Here is a 26468-nt window from a genome sequence, read left to right as displayed (position 1 = left end):
GATACCAAAAAGCTTCTCTAGACCATAAGTTCATTAAGAACAGAGGGTATGCTTTCATCATATCAGTAAACTTCAAGAAGTTATTGTTGGGTGAAAATACAGGCTTGATTTCTCCTTGTGGGGACTGCTTAGCATTAAGTATTTCCACCTATCAGGAAAATTATTAAGGAATATGTTATAATATTAAATAATGAATCAGTCAGGACCATCCCATATCATGTCTAGATCTTTTATTCCAAGGAGTGTTTTGAACATCAAATATTCTTGCATGTATTTTTCTGATGCAAGCATGGAGACTCTCTGGAACTTCTGGGCCTTGTAAGATTATTAGATTCATATGCCAAACTGATTTATGCTGTCATATGTAGATGCTAATGGATAATTTTGTTAACTCCCCCAGGTTATATTCATTTGGTAAAGAGATTTTTAATATATTAATTTTTAATATATCAGATACCTTTTCAAAAAGATGAAACAAATTGTAAGGGAGGAGGAATTTTAGACTCTTTAAAAAAAATACAGATAGGAGTTCCCGTCGTGGTGCAGTGGTTCACGAATCCGACTAGGAACCATGAGGTTGCAGGTTCGGTCCCTGCCCTTGCTCAGTGGGTTAACGATCCTGCGTTGCCATGAGCTGTGGTGTAGGTTGCAGACGCGGCTTGGATCCCGCGTTGCTGTGGCTCTGGCATAGACTGGTGGCTACGGCTCCAATTAAACCCCTAGCCTGGGAACCTCCATATGCCGCGGAAGCGGCCCAAGAAATAGCAAAAAAAAAAAAAAAAAAAAAAAAAAATACAGATAATAACCAAATACTAATATTACTGTTGCTAAAAGGGTTCATAAATAAATAAATTGATATAATGATTAACATTTACAAATTTAAAATATTAAAGTTGAGAAAATTAAAAGGACATTAACACTAAAAATATAGCTAAACATCCCTTTCTACTATCTATCAAACCACCTATCTATCCATTCATTTACACATCCTTGCAGTCAATGAACTTTGTTTTGTATGGATAAATTCAAGAAATTAGACAAACCTTCAGCCTCTAGCCAACAAGAAACTGAAGTACTTGGCCTAAAAGTTTACAAGGAACCAAATTTAGGCAGCACCCATCTGAGCTTGGAAACAAATCTTTCCTCAATTGAGCCTTTAGATGAGAAGCCGGTTCCAGCCAATACTTTTCCACCTCACAAGGAACAAAACTAACTTAGCCACAGTGATTGTTACTATAGTATGTTGTCTTAAGTGTCTAAGTTTGTGGTAATTTGTTACATAATACTAGATAACTCTTAAGGATATTGACCTATTTCAATTTTTTATAACTATACACAATGGCAGGAAATAAGATGCCCTTGTGTTGGTCAAATTTGAACCCAGGAGTTCCCGTCGTGGCGCAGTGGTTAACGAATCCGACTAGGAACCATGAGGTTGCGGGTTCGGTCCCTGCCCTTGCTCAGTGGGTTAACGATCCGGCGTTGCCGTGAGCTGTGGTGTAGGTTGCAGATGCGGCTCGGATCCCTTGTTGCTGTGGCTCTGGCGTAGGCTGGCGGCTACAGCTCCGATTCAACCCCTAGCCTGGGAACCTCCATATGCCGCGGGAGCGGCCCAAGAAATAGCAACAACAACAACAACAACAACAACAAAAGACAAAAAGACAAAAGACAAAAAAAAAAAAAAATTTGAACCCATTAGTTCACATTTTGTATCTAGTATCTGTTCTTTGGCTCAGATTGAAATATTCTCCAGTGAATTATATATAATTTAGAGCAAAAAAGCCAAAGAACATTTTAACTCTTAGCCATACAACCAAAGAATATCAGTAAGTAATTTAATGGGAAATAACATATTTATGAGAAAATATTTCTAGTAAATGTCACTGGCTTTTGAAAAATATCAGTTAAACATATTGTCCTTTAACAATCATGCAGAATATTACCATGTACCACTGTGCTAGTCTTGCTCAATTTATGGGGAATTCTTGTATAAATTCAAGTCAAATGCTCTTTGTTTTCACCTGAGTATTTATTAAATTAGTCTTTCATTCTCAGGAAATGTTTGATTTATGCTTAAGTCTGTTCTCAGATGCTGGGAAGAAAAGCATGAGTTTTGTGACAATACTATGTGAACAGTACATGTTTGACAGCATGCACCATGCTTCACCTGAAATGAAAGTTATTAGATTCTTGAAGTCAGTAATCAAAGTTCAATTGCATTTTCCTTAGGAAAAAAATTTCAGTGTTAATAAAAATTGTTTAGACATAAACATATCAAAGAAATAAATTTTCTATTTCATCATGTTTTGGAAATGCAGTCCACATAATGATTCCACTATTAAACTCTGAGGTATAAGCAGTTTTTGTCCAAGCCATTTAACTCTTTCCTGTTGAAGTATTGAATATTGTTACATTATTTTTCCAGCTTAGAAAAATGTTAGTTAAAAAAATACAACAAAGAAGGAAGAAGGTTCAAGATGACATGGAAAGTGAACTTGCTTCTACCCATGGACACAAAAACCTACAACTATCTCTTAAATAATTTCTTTGAAACAGGGCATGAAAACTGGATGAACAGAGCCTCCAAAACAAAAGGTAAAAGGCCACCAATGAGACAGGTAAGAGAGGCAAAAATAAGGTCTCACCAAGAACAAGGCACACATCAGCCATGGTGATCCATAATTGAATTCAAGCTACACATTTGGCACCTCATTCCCTGGATATTGTGCCAGAGAGATAAGTCCCCAAAACAACTGAATTTGGAAACAAATGGGGAAAACACTCCCCAAAACCAAAGAATTATTAGAAATGAAAAACCCGCTCTTAACAGCTTTCACATAGACTCACTTGATCCAAAAGCCAGCATACTTAACTAATCTCAAAGCATTTTCCAGATGCAGGAATCAGTTAGGACATTCCCTGGAAACTGAGACACTGGCAGGAACCACCTTTATGACATCACGCTTCCTTGATAATGCTGGTGCTGGTAGCACCATTTTGAAATTCTCCCTCTAACCTGTTAATATCAGTGGGCACCCAACAGAGAGACACCAAAATATATAAAGCAATATTAATGGATTTAAAGGGAGAACTTGAGGAGTTCTCATTGGGCACAGCAGAAATGAGTCTGAGTAGTAACCATGAGGTTGTGGGCTCGATCCTTGGTCTTGTTTAATAGGTTGGGGATTCAGTGTTGCTATGAACTGTGGATTAGGTCACAGATGTGGCTCAGATCCTGAGTTGCTATGGCTGTTTTGCAGGCAAACAGCTCTAGCTTCAATTAGACCCCTAGCCTGGGAACCTCCATATGCTGCAGGTATGGCCCTAAAAAAAGCAAAAAAACAAAACAAACAAACAAAAAACAGGGAGAACTTGAAAGCAATACAATAATAATAGAGGACTTTCACATACCACTTACATGAATGGATAGATCATCCAGAAAGAAAATCAATAAGGATTCAATGAACTTAAATGACACATTAAACAAGAGAGACAGCAGTTATATACCAAGAATTCCATTGAAATACATCAGAATTCATATTCTTCTCAAATGCACATAAAACTCTACAATAGATCACACTTTAGGTAACAAAACAAGTCTCAGTAAATTCAGGAAGACTGAAATATCAAGCAGTTTATATGACCAAAATGTTTCAAACAGTTTCAAGGAAAAAACTGCAAAAACATGAAGATTAAACAACATGCTAATAAAAAGCAAGTGGGTCATTGAAGATATCAAAGGAGAAATAAAAAAATACCAAGAGAGAAGTGAAAAACAGAAATTCAATCTTCCAAGACTGAGTCATTAATAAATATAAAATCTGAATAGACTGAGTACTAATAAGGAGCTAAAACCAGTAATCAGTAAAATCTCCTATCAAACACTGGCAAATTCTAAGAAAAATTCAAAGACTTAGTTTCTACTCAAACTGTTCAAAAAAAAAAAAAAATTGGAAAGAAGGGACATCTTCCAAACACATTTTATTAAACCAGGTTTACTCTGATACCAAAACCAGACAAAAACACCACACAAAAAAAGAAAATTATGATCTAATACATTAATGAACACTGATGCAAAAATCCTCAACAAAATGTTAACAAACCAAACCAAGGGTTGTACAGAACAATCAAGTGGGATTTATCCAGAGATACAAGAATGGTACAACAATTAAAATTGCAAGTCTATCAGCATGATACATCCCAGTAAAAAAAAAAAAAAAAAGGAAGGCTAGAAATTATACAATCATTTCAATAGATACAGAAAAAGCTTTTGACAAAACTAGACATCGATTTATAATAAAAACTCTCAAAAAATTGGGTATAGAGGAAATAACCTCAACATGATAAAGGCCATATATGATGAACCCACAGCTGACATATACATAGAAATCTAAGGTATATCTAAACACTAATAACCAGGCTATGAGAAAAACAAATTAAAACAACCATATACAGTTGCATAAAAAAGAAAAAAAATACTGATCAATAAATTTAACCACATAAGGGAAAGACCTGTACACTGAAAACTAAAAGATACTGATGAAAGAAATTGAAAAAGACACAACTAAATGGAAAGATATCCCATGTTCATGGATTGGAAGAATTAAAATTGTTAAAATGGCTAAACTACACAAAATGATCTATAGAGTCTATGCAATCCCTATCAAAATTCCTGTGGCATATTTCATGTAGCAAGAACAAATAATCATAAAATTTGTATGGAGCCACAATAGATCCCAAATAGCCAAAGTAGTCTCGAAAGAGAACGAAGACCTGAGGCATCACGCTCCCTGATTTCAAACTATACTACAGAGCTAGTATAGTTCAAACTATACTAGCAGTCAAAACAATATGGTACTGACATAAACACAGAAACACAGATAAATGGAAAAGAAGAGAGTCCAGAAAAAACCCACACATGTATAGACAATTAACCTATAGCAAAGGAACTAAGAACATACAATGAAGAAATGATAGTGTTTTGTTTTTTTGGTTTTTTTTTTTTTTTTTTTGTCTTTTGTCTTTTTGTCTTTTGTTGTTGTTGTTGTTGCTATTTCTTGGGCCGCTCCCACGGCATATGGAGGTTCCCAGGCTAGGGGTTGAATCGGAGCTGTAGCCACCGGCCTACGCCATAGGCACAACAACGCAGGATCCGAGCCGCGTCTGCAACCTACACCACAGCTCACGGCAACGCCGGATCGTTTACCCACTGAGCAAGGGCAGGGACCGAACCCGCAACCTCATGGTTCCTAGTCGGATTCGTTAACCACTGCGCCACGACGGGAACTCCGATAGTGTTTTGAATATACGTTGTTAGGAAAACTGGAGAGCTACATGCAAAAAAAAAAAAAGAAACTAGACCACTGTCTTCCATTATACACAAAAATTAAAATAGATTAAATACTTGAATATAAAACCTGAAACCATAAAATTTCTAGAAGAAAACATAGGCTATAACCTCACTGACATCAGTCTTAGCAATGTTTTTTGTGGATGTGAAGCCAAAGGCAAGAGAAACAAAAGCAAAAATAGACAAATGGGATTGTATCAAACCACCATCAAAACAAAAAGGCAACCTTCTGAATCAGAGATCTTTGCAAATCATATGTCCATTAAGAGGTTAATATAAAAAATATATAAAAAACTCAAACAACTCAATGAGAAAGCAAACAACGCTGTTAAAAAATGTGTAGAAGATCTCAGTAGATATTTTTCCAAAGACTTAGTAGGCCAGCAAGCACATGAAAAGATGTCTAACATCACAAATATTAGGGAAATGCAAATCAAAATCACAATGGGATATCACCTCATACCTGTTAGAATGGCTTTATCAAAAAAGAGAAAAGTGAACCCTTTTACACTGTTGATGGGACCCTAAATTTCTGCATGCACTATAGGAAAAGAGTATGTATGTAGATTCCTCAAGAAATTAAGACTAGAACTACCATATAATCTAGCATTTCCATTTCTGAGTATTTATTCAAAGAACACAGAAACATTAATTTGAAAAGATACGTGCATACCTATATTCATTGGAGCATTATTTACAATAGCCAAGCTATGGAAATAACCTAAGTGCCCACTGATGGATGGATGAATGAATAAAGAAGATGTGGTGTACACACACACACACACACACACACACACACACACACACAAAATATGGAATACTACTCAGTCATAAAAAAAAAGAATAAAAGCCTTCCTTTTGCAAGAACATGAATGGATCTTGAAGGTATTATGCTAAGTAAAATATTTCAGAGAAAGACAAGTACTGTATGATCTCACTTATATGTCAAATCTAAAAAAGCAAAATAAACAAAGTAAAACAAAAACAAACTGATAACAGAGATCAGACTTATAGTTACCAGAGGGGAAGGGGTAGGAGTGTCCACAAAATGAGTGAAGGGAGTCATCGCTATGGAAATGGATGGTAACTAGGATTGTGGTGATGATCACTTTTTAATGTATACAGATGTTGAGTTACATTGCTGCATACCTGTAATGTACATATTAAAAATAAAAAAGCAAACAGGGACTTGTTCTGTTATTACACATATGTTTGTACGAAGCTAACATGATCTCCATAACTGCCATAGAAAACTTCTCCTCTACCCTCTACTTTGGAGACTAAATTCCAAAATATCCAGCAGTGCTCTATTTCATCTTTTTCTTTAAAGGAATTTTGGAATTTCCCCTTGTGTCTCTGTGGTAATGAACCTGACTAGTATCCATGAGGATGTGAGTTTGATCCCTGGCCCTGCTTAATGGGTTAGGGATCCAGTGTTGCCATGAGTTGTGGTTTGGGTTACAAACATGCAGATCCTTCATTGCTGTGGCTATGGTGTAGTTCAGCAGCTGCAGCTGCGATTAGACCCCTAGCCTGGGAACTTCCATATGCTGCAGGTACAGACCTAAAAAGACAAAAAAAAAAAAGAATTTTGCATTCAAACTCTCAGCAATACAAAGATATTCCTTACTGAAATAACATTTAATTCTGAATGAACATCTGGGTTTTAATGGTAATAATTTTAGATAATCCAAAAAAAATAAGTACTCAGTTATGGTTAGGTGTATTTTATCTTAATGATCTTAGACCATGCATTGTCAGAAAAGTTTGAATTTTTAAAAACTTTCTTTTTATAACATGCATGGTCTTGGGTAGCTTATGTCTTGAACCTCAGCTGAAGTGTGCCCTTCTCTTTTCCCTCAATGTTGTTTCCCTTCCCTGAGTTACTTAGTGCCTTCATCACCTACCTCTACCGTCATCTGATTCCTCCTAAACCTGCTCTTAGGAAAATACCTGAATTGTTTTCCGTCTCTTGAAGAGAAGCTGTAAGTGTTACCCTAACTTGTCCAGACTTCTCTTTTCTAGCTGTGGTTATCCCCAGGGCAAACTTTGTTCTTAAGAAACACAAAATTACCCTGCACCATTTAAGGAATGAAAACTCCTCAAAGCAAACTTTTTATTTCTTTTTCCTGACTGTAACATCTGAGAAGCTTAGGTGTCTTTCCATTAACTCTATAATTTATTATTAGAGTAAGATTTTATATATTTGTATATACATATATATGTGTGTATATATATATATGTATGTGATAACTGATTGTCTTTATTTTTAGTTGATTTCCCTGAAACCTTTGATCTCTTTATTAGTTCACCCTTTGAAATGTATGATAGTTTATATATATAAGTCCTCCCTAATGGAAACTCTTTTCCAAGCACATAGAGAATTAGTCTCACAGATTATATTTCTACATATATAAATATGTGAGCTATCTATATTATACTTTTAATAAGAATTTTTACATGAAATGTAAAAAAGGAATCTCCTTATAAACAAAAATGACAATTTTAATGTAAAGATTTGAATAAAATAAAACAATTTTTCTTTCACCTCCTAAAACTAAATACTGCATTTTGGTTCCCCCACTATATTCTTCTTTCCAAGTGAAGAATAAACTAAGTGTGAATGTGTGATAGTTGAAAGTTTCCACTTCTAAAACTCTAATTTTCTTGACAGAGATGTCCTATAGTCAGAAATTTGCTTGCAATACATTTAATAAATTGAAATAGCAATTGCTTTTTTTTTTTTTTTTTTGATGTTCTGCCTGAAGCTAAACATGTAGATGTACGTAATTCACTCCTAGCAGGAGCTAAATTTTGGAGCTATAAGAACAAGATGAGCAAACCTCAAATTTCCAACTGCAGCAAACAGGAAGATTGTTTTGAAGGAAAATGTACTAAGGAAGAGTAAAATTCAAGCAAGTATGCTGCATAAAACACATATGCTGGCTAAGGTTTGATGAATTGCTCTTTACTCTATGCAGTTTTTATCCTTTCTCCTTGCAAATGAGGCTGTAGTTTTAAATTTTTAAATTTCCTTATTTACTAAGAAATGAAATGCTCTTTTTATCCCCCCCTCCAATGTCTTTAAACTAGCTTCTCCTTTTATATTTATTTACCAGCCAGGATACTTCATATGTCTGTTCTTTATACATGTTAAACTTTATACTTCTCACTTTGTGCATTCCTCTTCTCTTATGAACATGTACATATGTACACATGTACACATTTAGAAACACACACACACACACACACACACACACACACACACACACACACACATAGCCATAGGGAAAGTTACTAATATAACTTCTGTTGATTGTGTTAAATAGCCATGAAGGAATATAGACATCCTTAAATTCTTCAAAGATCCATGATCCTCCAGAGTTGTTGCAATAACCATGATATCGTTGCATTTCCCAGAGTTTTCAGATGGTCTCTAACTTTGCCTCATGCATCTTAAGGACATTACCTATCAAGTCAGGTGGGTACTCAAATGCCCCTAGACAATGCTGCAAATTTATATCAAGGCTCACGCAAGATGCTTCCTCAACTTTATTGCTAATATTTTAATTGAAAAACATAAAAGATAGTAAGATGTTCCAAAGGGAGTCTATTCTAAAATCTTGATGGGGAACAGGAGAAAGGAAGAGAGAACATGTATCTCTGAATAAGGTCTGACCACTTTATCATATTATTATTATGTTTCCTATAGGTTGGAAGGCTTACTCTTACCAGGTAATTAAGCAAGCAAATCTATACATGTTCCCTCAGAGGCTCGAAATGAAGTTTAAATGAATCATAGCTTTGGGATCATTTTAAAATTTTATAGCTGCACCCTCAAAGTGAACTCTGGCCACATGGAGCTATTCACATCTAAATTTAATCAAATATAATAAAATTAAAATTATAATTTTTCAATTATACAAAAAAAAAATCTAAGTACCCAATAATAGTCCACATGGCTACTAGCTGTTCTCTTGAAGGATGGAAGCAGAAATTATCCATCTTTAATAATGTTCTCCTAGTCAGCATTATTTTATAGATATAAACTGTGTGTGATTGGATGTAAGTAGTGGTGATTTATAAATGCATGCATAAAGACCAAACCATCTCCCTGTGGATATGGTAGAGACTGTTAGCTATTTCTTAGGTTTCTTTTTCCTTTCACACAATTTTCACCTAGTCATTTAATTGTCCAGAATAATTGCCATGTCCTTCCACCTTATTTACAGCTAGTTAAAGATACATATAATTGAAAGTGTTAATGGGTCAAATTCCTGGGGTTTTCCCTAAAAGATAGTGCACTCTCATTTTTGTTCCATTTTCCTAGGCCCTTTCTTCCAATCTGCTGCCTGAATGTGGATAATGTGTTCCAATCTCTAATTGCTGTATTCAGTCATTAGAACAATGCTGCCCACTAGGGTTGTTGAAGCAATAAGTAGAGAAAAGCTTGAGGTCCTGGAAACTTCATGAAGCAGGGCCACCATGCTAGCCTAGAACTGCCTCCATCCTGACTTTTATATGAAAAAGAAATATGTTTCATTTAATTTAATTACATTTTACATTTAGGCCTTCAGCAGTGAAATATAAACCTAAGAAATAACTGCTCACAAATTAGTTTGTTTTTAGACTTCTGTTTTTATTTTTGGTAAGATGAAAAATAATTTTTGAAAATGGTTTTGTTTGAGTTTATAGAAACAGACAAAAACCACTGGAATTTCTACCTTAAATAAATATTTCTGGATAGACTTAATATTTCTCCCTTTCATGTTAGAGTAATTTATAGCAAATTCCTTTGTGCAGCCTTTCTATATGTTGTACATCGTCTATCACTGTGCTTTTTGATTTTAATACCTGTTTCCTCTTAGTTGGTTGTAGGCTCCAAAAGAATATAACTAATATTTCTTTGTCAAATCCTCTGACATATGTTGGCCATTTGGATACAGACAGGCAAAAAGGAAGGAAAGAAAGAAGGAAGGAATAACTAGGAGGGATTAGAATAGGCCATGATCTGACACAAGGAAACATGCTTATGAACAAATAGGAGGCTTATAATATCTTAAAGGAATTATAAGTCAGATTCTAACTTGGAAATTACATGGGAAATCCTTAAAGTAGCCTGGTTCTTCAGAATCACAGCTTGATAAGATCATGAATGAGAATTTTTCATTTGACTAATTTCACACAGCTCCTAATAAGAAGATAGTCTTAGAGATTTTTAAATAACATAATGATAATACTTGGACCTTTGCAGTTCATGTACAGACCTCTTTGAATTAGTTACATGATTTCAAAGGAAGCACAAGTCATCTAATTGACAACCTCAAAGGGATCCTGTGAGGACTAGGAACACATATAGGAATAAAAAATAATGAGACTAGATAGATAGATAGATAATCATGTAATTATAGTTATATAATTATATGATTAGTTATATAAATATATAGTTATAGCCCAAAATATAAATATCCATGAGTCTATTGATAATTCTGAATATTTTTTTAAAATTAAAATATTTTGAAAATCATTTTAAATAAAATTTTTATTTAAGAACAGTTTTAGGTTTACAGAAGATAGTATACAAAGTCCCCACATACCCCACATTCAACTTCTCTCATTAACATTTTATAGTAGAACAATGTGTTTGTCACAATTAATGAAGCAATATTGGTGAATTATTATTAAGGTCCATGGTTTATTCTGATTTCCTTAGGTTGTACCCAGTGTCCTTTTTGGTTGGGGATGGCATCCAGAATATCACATTACATTTAGGAGTCATGTCTTTTTATGGCTTCTTTTGGTTGTGACAGTTTTTCAAACTTTTCCTGTTTTTCACAAATTTGACAGTTTTGAAGAATATAGCTCAGCTATTTTGAGGATGCATTCTTGGTCACTTAGGTTTATCAAGTTTCTCTGCTTTCCAGTTAAACTTTTCCCCCCTTTCCATACTGTGCTCTTTTGGAAGGAAGTCGCAATGTGCAGACCATGCTTAAGGAGTAGGGGTTTATGTTTTTGATCAGATGGGGCAGAGTATCCCCATGCATGACTTGAAATTTTTCTGCATAGGAGACTTGTCTGTTCTCCTCCACTGATTTATTATTTAATCATTCGTTTATATCAATATGGACTCATGGATATTTATTTTATATTTTAGCTATACTCTATTACTACTTTATGTATTATTTTGTTGAATTCTTTTCAGTTTTGAAGGTTGTGGCTTTCTTCTTAAAAATATATATATTTATTTATTTATTATTTATTTATTTTAGCTCTTTCTTACTCTCTGGCACCACAAGAGGCTCATCTTGTACATTCACTATATATTTCCTCTTCCAAATCCTAAAATCAGCATTGTCTGCTCTCACTGGTTTCTTTATCAGGCTGGGTTGCTTTTTTTCTTATTGTTATGTTTAAGAGTTTTTTTTAATATTTTAGGCACAAGTCCATTTTTAGATACATGTTTTACAAATATCTTCTGCCAGTCTGTACTAGTTGTTTTATTCTATTAAATTTTTTTTCCAGAGCAAATTTTTTAAAAATTTGATAAATGCAATTTATCAATATTTTCTTTTATAGCTTATGCTTTTGGTGTTACATTTGAAAACTTATTATCAAACCCAGAATCAAATATATTTTCTCCTAATATTCGTCTAGAAATTTTACAGTGTTATATTTATCATTTAGGTCTGTAAGCCACTCTGAGTTAATTTTTATATATAGAAAGTTTTGTATCTAGATATATTTTTTTTGGCATATGGTTGTCCAGTTATTGTAATTGGTTCTCCAATAATATCTATAAAGTTTGGTATCTAGATACATTTTTTTTTTGACATGTGGTTGTCCAGTTATTCTCGCCATTTGTAGAAAAGACTATTCTTTTTTCACTGAATTATATTTGCTCCTTTATCAAAAATCACTTCAATATGTTTCTGTTAAGTCTATTTCTGGCCTCCCTACCATGTTCCATTGGTCTATGTGTCTGTTATTTCACCAGTAATGCTCTGTCATTACTGTAGCCTTATAGTAAATCTCAGTATATAATCTTTTTATATATTTTACACATTGTAGGATAGATTTGCTAATACATAGTTGAAAACTTTTGGATCCATGTTCATGAGCAGTATTTGTCTGTTTTTCCTTCTTTGTAATATCTTCATCTGGTTTTCAAGTTACGAAAATGCTTGCCTCGAAGACCGTGTTTGGAAGTGTAGTGTTTACTTGCCTTCTACATCCTGGAAGAAACTATGGAGAATTGGTAGCATTTCTTCCTTAAATATTTGATAAAAATAACCAGTGAGACAAACTGAGACTGATGCTTTTTTATGGATGTTATTAACTCTTATTTGATATATTTAATAGATAAACATCTTTTTAGATTATTTATTTCTCCTAGGTGTGTTTTGGTAATTTTCGTCTTCTAAGAAATTGTTCACTTTATCTAAGACATCAAATTCTAGGGCATATAATTCTATAGTCGTCCTTATTCAGTTGTGGGATCAGTAGTGAAGATCTCTAGTTTATATCTGATATTAGTAATTGATGATTTTTTTCTATGTTAATGTGTTTAGAGGTTTATCAATTTTACTGAGCTTTACAGATACCTTTTTTATTTCATTGATTTTTCCCTACTGTTTTCTTATTTCCAAATTAATTTTCTACTCTAAATTGTAGTATGTCTTTTCTTTTACATGCTTTAGTGAGTAATGGCTCTTTTTTCTCTAGTTCTCCAAAGTAGGTTAGATTATTGATTTTAGACCTTCTTTTTCAAAATATGTATTTAGTGGTATAAATGGCCCTCTAAGAATTACCACAAATTTTGATAAAGTTGTATTTTTAATTTTGTTAAAAAATGCTTTAAAATTTGCCTTAAGATTCTTCTTTGACCTGGTGTTTTCTTTAAAATATATTGTTTAATCTCTTAAATATTAGCATATTTCTCATTTTTTTTCTGTTATTAGTTTCTACTTTAATTTCATTGATATCTTAAAACATAATTTATATATGTTTTCTATACATTTAAATTTAAGATGTGTTTTTCTACTCAATTCTTAGCCATTATTATTTCAGATATTTCTTCTGCTCTACTCTCCTTCCTTCTGCTGGCATTCCAATTATGCATGTTACATTGGTAGTTTGCCTGTTAACTTAAAATACTTTTTGGCTCCAAGGGGAGTTCCTTGGTGACCTAGTAATTAAAGATCTGGCATTGTCCCTGCTGAGGCTTGGGTCACTGCTATGGCATCAGTTTAATCTCTGTCCTGGGATCTTCTGCACAACCAAGGAATATTATTGGAATATTCCAAGGAATGTTACTAACTCTAAGTTTCATGTTTTTTGTGTGGTAAATGTGGGACGATTACTTTTACATCATGTACATCTCAGAGTTGAAACTGGAAGTCTTCTGAAAGTTTTTCAAATCAGTAATACAGAAAGCTGCACCAACCTTTGTACTCCTGTTCATTGCACAAGTATAGGTATAGAAAACCATAATGGCAGGTTGACAAAACTACAGTTCTGTCATTTTTAATTCTTTCAGTATGGTCCATAGTGAAATAGGAGGTATGTTAGGCAAATAGAAAAGTGCAATCATGAGGGATAATGTCCTGTGACTTGAACTTGCTTGGAACATATTTATTTGCATGAAGAATAGTATTCATGCAAGTTTTATTATGACAAACCTTAAAAGTTATTTAGATTTTCAAGAAACAAAATATCAAGTGCCAGTACATATAATCTGATGTTAAAAAAAAAAAACTGAACAAAACAAAAAATTATTGGACTATTGGGTCACTAAAAGACTCAGTATCCTCTTTTTTGTTGAACTTTTTAATAATAAAAGAGGGCAAATAATATAGCTCTTTTTAATAGTTTTTGAAAATTCAATTAATCTTTGAGAAAGGAGGCAAGAACATAAAATGGGAAAAAGTCTTTTCAGCAAGCATTGCTGGGAAACCTGGACAGCTGCATGCAAATCAATGAAACTAGAACACACCCTCACACCACACATGAAAATAAACTCAAAATGGCTGAAAGACTTAAAGATAAGACACGACACCACCAAACTCCTGGAAGAGAACATAAGCAAAACACTCTCTAACATCAACCTTATGAATATTTTCTCAGTCTCCCAAAGCAGCAAAAATAAACCAATGGGACCTAATCAAGTTTTTTCACAGCAAAGGAAACCAAAAAGGAAAACAAAAAGACAATTTAGAGAATGGGAGAAAATATTTTCAAATGATGCAACTGACAAGCAGCTTATACAACTCAACAGCAAAAAAGCCGCCAAAAATCCAATGGAAAAATGGGCAAAAGCCCTGAATAGACATTTCTCCAAAGAAGATATACAGATGGCTAACAAACACATGAAAAAATGTTCAACATTCCTGATTATTACAGAAATGCAAATCAAAACTACCATGAGATACCACCTCACACCAGTCAGAATGGCCATCATTAATAAATCCACAAATAACAAGTGTTGGAGGGGGTGTGGAGAAAAGGAAACCCTCCTGCACTATTGGTGGGAATGTAAGCTGGTACAACCAGTACGGAGATCAGTATGGAAGTACCTTAGAAATCTATACATAGAACTACCATGTGGCCCAGTAATCCCACTCTTGGGCATATACCCAAACAAAACTTTCCTTAAAAAAGACACATGCACCTGCATGTTCATTGCAGCACTGTTCACAATAGCCAGGACATGGAAATGACCCAAATGTCCATGATAGATGTTTGGATTAGGAAGATGTGATATATATATATATATATATATATATATATATATACATACATACATACACACACACACACACACAATGGAATACTACTCAGCCATAGAGAAGAACAAAATAATGCCATCTGCAGCAACATGGATGGAACTAGAGACTCTTATACTGAGTGAAATAAGTCAGAAAGAGACAAATACCATATGATGTCATATATATCTGGAATCTAATATACAGCACAAATGAACCTTTCACAGAAAGGAAAATCATGGACTTGGAGAATAGACTTGTGGTTGCCCGGCGGGAGTGGATTGGTTGGGGAGCTTGGGGTTAATAGATGCAAACTATTGCCTTTGGAATGGATTAGCAATGAGATATCCTGCTATGTAGCACTGGGAACTATGTCTAGTCACTTATGATGGAGCATAATAGTGTGCAAAAATAGAATGTGTACATGTATGTGTAACTGGGTCACCATGCTGTACAGTAGAAAAAATTGTATTGGGGAAATAACTATTAAAAATAATAGTAATAAAATAAAGAAAATGTGCATGATACATAGAAATCACTCAATATTAACAATGATGATGGTGGTGATAAGATAATGGCAGAGTTTCTTTGTTGTTGTTTCTATAATATTTAGCACATGTCAGTATCTTTAGATGTCACGGTGTCTCCTATAATTCTCTTTGGTTTATTATTAAGCATTATACAAATCTCAGAAGTACTCTTTACAGGACAAGACCAATTCTCACTGGTCTCTTTTGGGAATGATGAGCTAGAACACATCTGATTGTTAATGTAGCAAATGATCACAAAAGGCTCAAAACAATTAGGTCTGTCTTGTTGACAGAGACTTTCTTGAAGGCTTTCAGAGAGTTTGATTGTATTTTATTCCAGTACAGGTGTGTGTTAAATCATCTTATGATAAACAATGATCACTGTGTCACAAGCATTTGATAGGGAGTTTTCTGAAGCATATTTCATCTAATTAAGAGATGTTACTAGACAACTGTGTTTCCTTCAGGATAAATGGTGAGAATTTGAAGGGGGTAATAATTTCAAGAATCATTGGTGTTTAAGCCTAAATGTCACTTCCTTAGACGAGCCCTCATGAAACTCTAATCCAAATCAGGACCCTGACTATAATCTCCATTATACCTTTCACTTTTCATTCCTGCTACTTATCACAGTTTGCAATAATGTCACAAAACTAAATTTTAAATCTCTATGGACTGTAGTGTTTACTCCCAGCTTTAGAACCTATGCTTATAAAATTAAAAAATAATAATGCAGAGAGACACCAATATGCTAGCTATTTAGTAAGTCTTTAGTGGGCTTATGGCTTTCTTATAAGCATAGAACTGGCACACAACTGGCTGTGTGACTTCGAGGCTACTTTAGAATAGGCAATGCAGTTTCCAAATTAGTTTACTCAAACACTCACAGGTAGAACTTTATGAGCAAGCCAAGCGTCACAGAAAAACTACGCATAGATGCACCAGTCAGCATACCTAGTTTTTAGCCTCTAAGCCTAGGTGCCAGACATGTAAGTGGATGAGCCTTCAGATGCTTCCAGGCCCTAGCCAGGAGCCACCCCCAGTCTTGGAGTATATGCAACAGAGGTTCCAGATATTGTAGACAGGCACTAAGCTGTATCCTTTCTAAATTTATAATCTTCAAAATTTGTGAATATACCATAGTTGTTTTAAATCACTAACTTTGGAGATAATTTGTTACACAGCATTAATATCTGAAACAAGGATAATAATGGAGATGTCACAACTCTTTTGAATTTAGATAAATAACTAATTGTAGAAATTTAGGATTCAAATGATAGGCTTGGCATTCAGAATCTAATTACATATAATGAGAACCCTCTAACAAGTGCTCAGTATATCCTAATACCATGCTGATGACTTTTATATGCATAGTATCATATGATTTTCATAATAACTATTTTCATATCATAACTATCTCTATTTAAAAAATAGTAGCTCAGAGAGGTAAAATAACTTGCTAAGTGTCACAGACACAGGCATCACAGGTGCCAATGGAATGCTATGAAGCTGGATGGCCCTTCCCAGTTGACCCAATTGTGAGCAGAGAGGGAGTTCAGCCCTTTATAGCCTGTGTCAACTAATCATAGCATGAAGGCTTCCCCAAAGAATCATCTTACATCATATAAAGTTAATAAATAAGACACATACTTTATTTTTTTTATTATTATTTCCCCAACACAATTTTTTCCCCACTGTACAGCATGGGGACCCAGTTATACATACATGTATACATACTTTTTTCTCTCATTGTCATGCTCCGTTGTAAGTATCTAGACATAGATCTCAGTGCTACACAGCAGCATCTCATTGTTAATCCATTCCAAAAGCAGTAGTTTGCATTCCATTAACCCCAAGCTCCCAATCCATCCCACTCCCTCCCCCTCTCCCCGGGGAACCACAAGCCTATTCTCCAAGTCCATGATTTTCTTTTCTGTGGAAAGGTTCATTTGTGCTGTATATAGATACCAGATATGAGTGATATCATATGGTATTTGTCTTTCTCTTTCTGACTTAATTCACTCAGGATGAGAGTCTCTAGTTCCATCCATGTTGCTACAACCACTGTAGAGACTAGTATGGAGGTACCTTAGAAATCTATACATAGAATGGCCCAGTAATCCCACTCTTAGACATATATCTGGACAAAACTTTCCTTTAAAAAGACACATGCATCTGCATGTTCATTGCAGCTTTATTCACAATAGCCAAGACATGGAAACAACCCAAATGTCCATCGACAGACAACGGGGTTAGGAGGATGTGGTATATACACACAATGGGATACTACACAGCCATAAAAAAAGAACAAAATAATGCCATTTGCAAGACACATACTTTACGATGACAGAAATCAGGAGAAAGTTTCTAATTGATGGAAGCTATGAATGGAAGGAGAGGCTCAATATGTTTCTGAGGGTGCTTATTCATATATTCTATTTGCCAATCTTATTTTGGTTATAGGAGTGTGTTTTGATTTTGAATATTCATGGAGCTACACATTAATAACATGTTTGTATGTATTTTGCACATCAAAAAAATTTTAAATCTGCTATTCAAATCCTGATTACCCATCAAAACAAAGTAGAATTTATTCCAAGGATGCAAGACTGGTTTAAAATTTTAAAATAAATTATTGCCATTCACTAGACTGGCAGAAAGAAGGAGAAAAAACAGGTGATACATGTTATTATAGGAAAAAAATATTTGATAAAGCATTACCTTCTCACTAACAAGAACATTTGGGCCATCTCTTAGGTATGTTTTTCTCTAATTGCCTTTTAATCCTCTTTGTCTTCACTCAAGACTCAAATTTCCCTAGAGAAAATCTGACTGGCCTTGTTTTGGTTATGTCCATACTCCTCTGACAAAGGTAATAGAATCACTGTGATACCTGATGTACAAAAAGTAGGGATAAACCTAAAAAGTAGTCAAAAAAAAAAGATATTCATGTCAATGTTTATTTTAATAAATTTTTATTTAAATGAATCAATGGACTACCAACCTCAAAGGTAGAGTTAGATAAAACTGTATTTCATATATTCTGAGCTATGAATGGTTCATTGAGAGTGGAAAGATGGATGCAAGTGAGAAAATTACTGTATATAAAACAGCAGAAGTAGACAAGAACCAGATCTCAGATGACCTGTTAGGTTAGCTCATGTAAGTAATATGGATTTAATTATAAAGAAATAAGAAATCATTGAAACATTTAAAGCAGAATGGACATGAGCTAATGTGTGCTTTAGTTAAGAAAGAGTGTGCTGGCATATATGATGAGAATAAACATGAGAAAAGCAAACTTCAACCACAGAGATTAATTGTAATGATCCAGGTGAGAAATAAAAAAAGACCTGAATTGATTGGTAATGGAATGAAGAGAAAGGAATAGATTTAATTGCAATTTATAAAATACCTTCTATAAGGCTGACTGTCTAGCTGAGTACAGAATTAAAAGGAAAATGAAGAGTCAAGGTTCAAAGGTGAACCTAATTACCAATAGAGGGGATATAAAAGAAGGATCAGTGAATGGGAAAACATAATCAATATGATGTATTTTGATATTAAGCTTCCTGTTGCTCATGATGCTGGAGGAATCTGAAAGGAATCTGGATGTATAGGACTTTTTTTATTATTATAGTTGATTTATAATGTTCTGGCAATTTCTGCTGTACAGCAAAGTGACCCAGTTATACATATATATACATTCTTCTGGGTATAAAGTATCAGAAAGTGGTGGACAACTATTTTAAGCGTTTAGAACTTCTTTTTCTAATCCTCTTTTCCTTGACTACAACCTCTTCCCTCTTAAAGGATATATTCAAGTGTCACTTCTAGAAAGCCTTACTTGTCATGAGACCCACACCATAAGAGACAAACAGCACTTGCTATTGCTCTCTATAGTATTTTCCTTCGTGCATCCAGAGCTGTCCATATTTAATTCTAACATGAAACTTAGCCAAATGATTTATATTCATCTAGAGTTTAAATTCTGTAACAGCAAGAATTTGATATACCTCCTCCAAATTCTATCTTTAAGGCATAGCACTCTTCTTTGTAGATATTGTGTATATGATAAATATTTGGTGAACAAAACAATGAAACAATGAATGGATCAATCTACAAACAAAAACAGAGACTCAATAGTATGTAGTCCCATTATCCCAAATACTTCTCCCAGTGCCTGGCACATAGTAGATACACAATAAAGAGTTTTAATTGTGAAAGACCAGAGAACTACAGAATTCCTTACATTCTGAAATGAATCCAAGAACATGTGAACAGCATGCATTTTCTTTTATTATCATTTCCAACATTGTCTCTCTTTTGCTAGAAACACTGTATATGGGGCTGGAAGAATACATTGATGTTTGTTCATATTTTAATAATATACATTATGTTAGGAATGTGCTTTAAATACTTCCTAACTTTATGTATAATTTGCCCATCACTTCAGGGCACAAGCATTTTGCATCATTCTTTTGCATTCTTTTGAAACTCTGGCCACTAATAGATATGCTGCTCTTTTCCTCAGTATTTTACACTGTGTCTATCAATAATATTGAGAAATAATGACAAGTAAAAAGCTAAATGACATTCTAATTCACTCTGGAAGTGGCTCTTTAAACACTCATTGTCTGGCTAATGCACAATGTACAGCAGGTATTGTATTTCCCAGACATGGTGAGCCATTTAATCTTGCTACATTTACATGCACAATCCTGATTTTATCTTCCTACATTCTGGTTGTGGTTGAAGACTGTTCACAAATGGGATTATATGAGAGTTTGTGTGTGTTTGTAGGTGTAGCATTGCTGAGAAAAAACATAGTGTAATGGGAAAAGGAAATGAAGTTTAGTTATTTTAAAATTATTAATTTATTAATTAAATTATAAAGTATATCTATTAGTAATACTTTTGAAAGAGTAATTTATTATGACCTGCATCAAGTACATTACAAATGTAATGGTCTTTAAAACTAGAGAACACTATGTTTACGTTTTTTCATTTTGATGCCGTAAGTTCTATTTTGAGCATCATGTTTTGTACCACGTGTTTCTTTGTAAGATTTTATTTTTAAAATTCTCATGTTCTTTGTGTCAATCATTGAAAATTCAACAGTAATGACACTCATTTCAAATAGTCTTTATACCTTTTCTGCTGGCTTCAATCTCTTTGTGGCTAGTAAAAAATATATCAAAGTTTCTTATGAGTTATATTTAATATAAGAATCAATATAGCACAAAATGAGCCATGTGAGTAAAATTCAGGGCTTTAGTTGAGGAGCTTTGCAATAAAAAAAATTTGTTCCTAAACATTTTTTTTTTCTTTTCATGTGTTTTCAGAATCATTTGGTTTGTTCTTTGGGATTGATATTCACAGAAACCAAAGCTATGTAAAAGTAAGGCATTTCTGTGTTAAAAAAGAAGACATACATGAATAATTATTTCCAAATTGTTCTGTGGCAGAAGATTATGTTTTTTTCCTTAAACAGGAGATAAATTATCTCATGAAATTAGTGCCTGATTGGTGAAATGTGAATTTAAGCTACAGAACAGATGCTTCATTAATTATTTTAACTTATAAGAACTTAACCTGTGAACTTTAATTACTTATCTATAAAATGGGGCCACAGTCACATTGTAAGAATTCAGTGAAAATATTATACAAGGCAATAAAACTACCGTAGTGTCTGTTATGTGCCAGAGTAGTTTCTATACCCTTCACATGTATTAATTTATGTAAATCATGTATATGTTATACATAGATGTGATTTTTAGGATAGAAGCTGATATACATAATAAGGATAAATTTTATCAGGCTAAAAATAAAACTTATCGGCAATTTGAGAGTTCCAGTCACATGAGAAAAAAAAAATCTTCAGTGCTGTTTGGAGAATGAAACACCAAAGCTAATAGTTCTCTTTTGCAGTATTAGGCAGGCATGTAACATGTAATTCTTGCCATTTAAGAACCCTAGATAACATGAAAATGGACAATTGCTATTTCTTTGAAATAAAGCTCATCTACAGATCCTAAAGTCTCCACAATGGTTGACAATGCCCAGGATTAGGCAAAACAGATTAACACAGGATGAGCCACACACTCATTTTAAAGCAAATTTCCTGAATCCCTGTAATATTTACTCTGTGCAGAGCCCTGGGTAGTCAGGGTGTGGCTGCAAGAACACAAACAAAACACCTAACCTTCCCTGGTTAGAAGCTTTGTGAATTATGTGTGAGAAAAGTTCGTATCAGCATTTCAGGATGGGACCAGTGAAGATAATGGTGAATAATTAAGAAGATTATAGTTTTTGTGGTTGTGTTTTTTTGTTTTTTGGTTTTGTTTTTTTTTTTTTGTTTTTTTTTTTTTTTTTTGAGAAAAGGACTCAAAGAATATGTGTGAAACTTGGAAAACATTTCTCCCAATTGTTTAAAAAACAGAATTTGGTTATCAAAATATCATAATTGTGGGGATTAGAAATTATCTTTTTTTACTCTGAGGAATTTCAAGATCTGGCTAAAGCAATACAATTTGTTCTAATACCGTTTTTCACAGTCTGTACCTTATTATTTATTATTAGGGATTAATATCTGCCCTTGGCCCATGTCTGGGAATTTCTTTGAATACTTGCTGAACAATTACCCTCTTTAGCAGTGGGGAAGAAATAATAGGGATGAGAGGTCTAATTCTAAGTAACTTTTTTTTTACACTAGTTTTTAACACTTTCCACAATTCCTGTTGCTAAATGGCCTGAGCTTATACTTAATGCTACAAATCAGTGCTATCTAGCAGATGTTAACCAAGATGGGGACAGTTAAAATGATGTAAATATAATGTTTCCATATGTCAAGAATCTTATTGCTCAATAGACTTTAAAAAACATAAATTGGAGTTCCCATTGTGGCTTAGCTGATTGGGAATCTGACTAGTATCCATGAGGAGGTGGCTTTGATCCCTTGCCTTGCTCTGTGGCTTAAAGGATCTGGTGTTGGCTAAAGCTGCAGTGTAGTTCACAGACAGGGCTCAGATCTGGAATTGCTGTGGGCTGTGGTGTAGGCCAGAAGCTGCAGCTCCAGTTCAGCTCCTAGCCCAGGAACACCCATATGCTGCTGGTGCAGCCCTAAAAACCAAACCAAAACAACAAAAAAATCATAAATCAAGGAGCAGTTTTCTCACTCTGTTTCCAAATAGAACATGAGCATAGAATCTCAGGAATAAAAAATAAAAGTCAACTTAATGTGGCAGCGTTATGGAACCTGCAGGGAAGGGGGAAGGTCATGCCACAGAAGAATGAATTATCCACTCCTCAGACTTGTGATCAGTGATCCTGTGCTCTTCATGTGCTCACTAATCTCTTTGCCAAATGCCTTAATACTTCCAACATAGGACAGACATGAATTGACAGGATAAAGGCCATAATCCTAGAAAGTAATGAGAAAAAAGGTAAAGTATCCTATGCTTTAAATCAGAATCAAATTGTAAAGAACTTTAACTGGAGGATTGTGATACAGAGGAAAACGAGCTCTGCAGCTTAGTGGTTATCCAATGGAAGAAAGTTCTGACTAAGCATCAATAAAGAAGGAAGTGTTACATGCAGATAACAGAAAGCAAGGGGAAATCTCTTACAATCCTAAGGAGGCAGAAGTCTTTGATATTATGAGGTAGGTAAATATTTAAGGAATATAGAGAAAGCTACCTTGAATTAACTGTGGATAATTTGGATAGATGTTATGCCTTTGGTATATGCAATCTAATTTTTTGGAACCTAAGTTTCTTTGTCTGTAAAATAGTGTAGATAATAATACACATTCTTTCCAGTTTTTGTGTAGTGGGCCACTGAGATAATGCAAGAGAAATAGCAGGAAAATATAAAAGGCCGTAACTATGGGATTGAGGCCAAATGTATAACGTCCATGTTTTAGTGATAACAGCATGAGAACACAAATCCCAATACAACTAAATCTGTAATAAATAAAGCACTATTTTCTTAAGTTTTGTTCTTAATTTATCAGGATTGTGAACAAAATCTGATCATTAAATTCCTACTGTCCTATTGATCTGCAAGAAAATGGCATTTTCTATATATCAATTTTTAAATAAATATGGACACATTGTCACTATTTTTCTGTTATTTCCTTTTTAAAAAATATATTAATGATAAAGCTAGGATCCACCATTATTGAAGGATGCCATGAATTTATTTCAGAAAGAAAACTAAGTATGGATGAATAAACAACTGTAAAGTCAGTTAAATATCTAAAAATCATCACAAAATCAGATATTTCCCCCATTCTTGTATTTAACAGTCTTGTGTATGTGTGATTCAAAGAGCTAGAGAGAAAGAAATAAGGAATAAGTAGGCGTGGTCCCATTCAGTTGTAATGGACCACTTTCAATCTGTCATGACCCAGATTATATGTTATCAGCCAAACCAGTCAATTAATTGATATGAGGACTTATTGCCTATCTTAGTTTTACTTCCTTACACACCCTCTTTATTATCCATCAGTAATCCCTTTCCTGAGCAAATACTAAAATGTATACTTTTTTTTTTTTTTACACTGTGGGAGACAATCACATACATAGCATACGTAGCACACCATTATTTATTTGTGTTTGGTGTTTTGTTTGCCACAAAGCAGCAATCATAAATAACAGCCAAGAGAGGACACTCAGCCTTTAATAATATTGTTTTGGGAATACGTCACCTAGCATCGAAAGTGTCATATAAAATTCATATCCATAGCTGTTTACAGAGGGAGAAAAAGAACAGTTGCACTTTGTAACGCTAGCACAATTCTCTAAGACATTGAGAAAGATGCCGTGTGCTCTGTCTTTTTTCACACTTATTTTTGGTATCTGGAGCTATGTTTCAGTGTTATATTGATTTTCATTCTGACTCTGGTTGATTAATGTTTCAGGAAGGAGTCAGGTGCATTAGAGCAGAGCTGAATAGAAATATCAGTGCTTTTTCTCAAGTCAAAGTAGGGCCAGGGTAAAAGAAATCCAACCCACCTACTTGTTTTATCTGGTAATGTATATGCACAGTAAAATGAATCTCTCAAATTGACAGCTGCATGGACTGGTTAACAGGAAGCTCCACATTCTTTTCAACACTAGCTATTGTTATTAATGACCTGTCAACAACTTCTGGCAACCAATAAAATGTTAGTGTTTTGTGAGAACATTAGTGATCTTTTTATTTTTTCTTCAGATTTAATCTCTAGGTTAAGTGTGTTCACCTTATAAATTTGCTTCCCAGAAGGTACATTCTTTTAGTAATTGCTTTTCCTTGATAAGGATTTCTCACTCATTACAGGAAAACTGCAAATGTAATAGTTAAGGGACAATTCCTTTGTAGTAACATTTTTCATCCTGACCCTGTCCCCAAGGTTGAGAAATTGCTCGTCAGTTTAATGTTTTCTATTTGCTTCTTTGCCAGCTGCATGTTTCTATTTTAATAGCTCAGTTTCCACCATCTACACTTCTCTTCTTCATATCATCTTGGCGTTTTCATTATATGACTGTTACATGATGCTCACAGATTTGTCTGAACCTATTAAATGTTCAACATATTGTCATCCAGATAAACAATCACACCTAATTAATGGGACTTGCAAACTTCCATTCATTTCTGAGAAGGAAATACATTTCGTAGAAATAGCAGGTAACCATTTAGACTCACTGGTTATTACTGGGCTTGAAATATTTTATTTAAAGAATGTTAATGATTACAGTGAATGAAAATACATTTATTAAAAACGACTCAGTAATTCAATTCAGTTGTAATCAAAGCTTATCACAATTTGAATTTTGAAAGAAATCAATGCTTTTGTTATTTTTAGCAGTTCTCACATTTGCTAAAATTATACAGTTTACATGGAACATGATTAAAAATTCAATTTCAATGTGTCTTTAATATTGCCAAGGACTAATCAATTTCAGAAAGTCCAGCAGTCATATAATGAGGAACTGATTATGAAACTCTACATATAGTAAACAATGTCCCCTGTCAAAGTCAGATGCGCTCCTTTGCCATATACTTCCGTTCTTTAAAACAGTGCCACATGTTAGTTTGTGCCATAAGTGAATCGTGTTTTTGTTTCCTTGAAATTACTGAAAAGCTTTCACTTCTTAGTCATGTCCAAAAAAAAAAGGCAAAAAAAAAAAAAATCCCAGCAACAAATAATGTAACTTCTCACTCAACTCATGTATATCTGGTCTTAATGTCATATTTTCTGTTTTCTCAAGCTCATTTATTTTCTCTGAAAAAAGTCTCTTCTGGTACCCTGAGATTTTAATCTGGACTAATGTCCTTCCTTAACACATTTCAAAATTCTTCACTTGAGTGTATCCTGGGTTTACTGGAGTCTCACTCTTCCTCTATATTGTTTTTGGTTTTGTTTTTTGCATTGTTTTGTCGTAGTTTATTGTCAACCATAATCCTCTGAAAGGAAGACAAGGAAGAAATTTTGTGTTCTTGCCTGAGAGTCTATTTATTTGACTTCATGCTTGATTGTTCTTTGGATTGGGATAGAGTAAATAAATAAATAATGTTATTAAGTAATTAAAAAATTTGCACATGTTTTTGTTCCATTAGCCTTTTTTTAGGGGTTCTGGATTTTCTATTATTATTTTATTCAGATAATTACAGATTACACAAGGTTGTAGAAAGCAACACAGAGAAACCCTTTGTACACTTTATCTAGTTCCCCCAATTATAATATCTTGCAAAACTATGCTAGAATATCACATCCAGAATTTTAAAAATTTGAGATGAGATTAAGATGGTGGAATAGAAAGGTTAGCGTTCAACTTCTCTCCT

The sequence above is a fragment of the Sus scrofa genome, chromosome 5, assembly GCF_000003025.6.
Source record: "Sus scrofa isolate TJ Tabasco breed Duroc chromosome 5, Sscrofa11.1, whole genome shotgun sequence".
Classification (NCBI taxonomy): Eukaryota; Metazoa; Chordata; class Mammalia; order Artiodactyla; family Suidae; genus Sus; species Sus scrofa.
Note: the sequence above shows the minus strand (reverse complement) of the source record.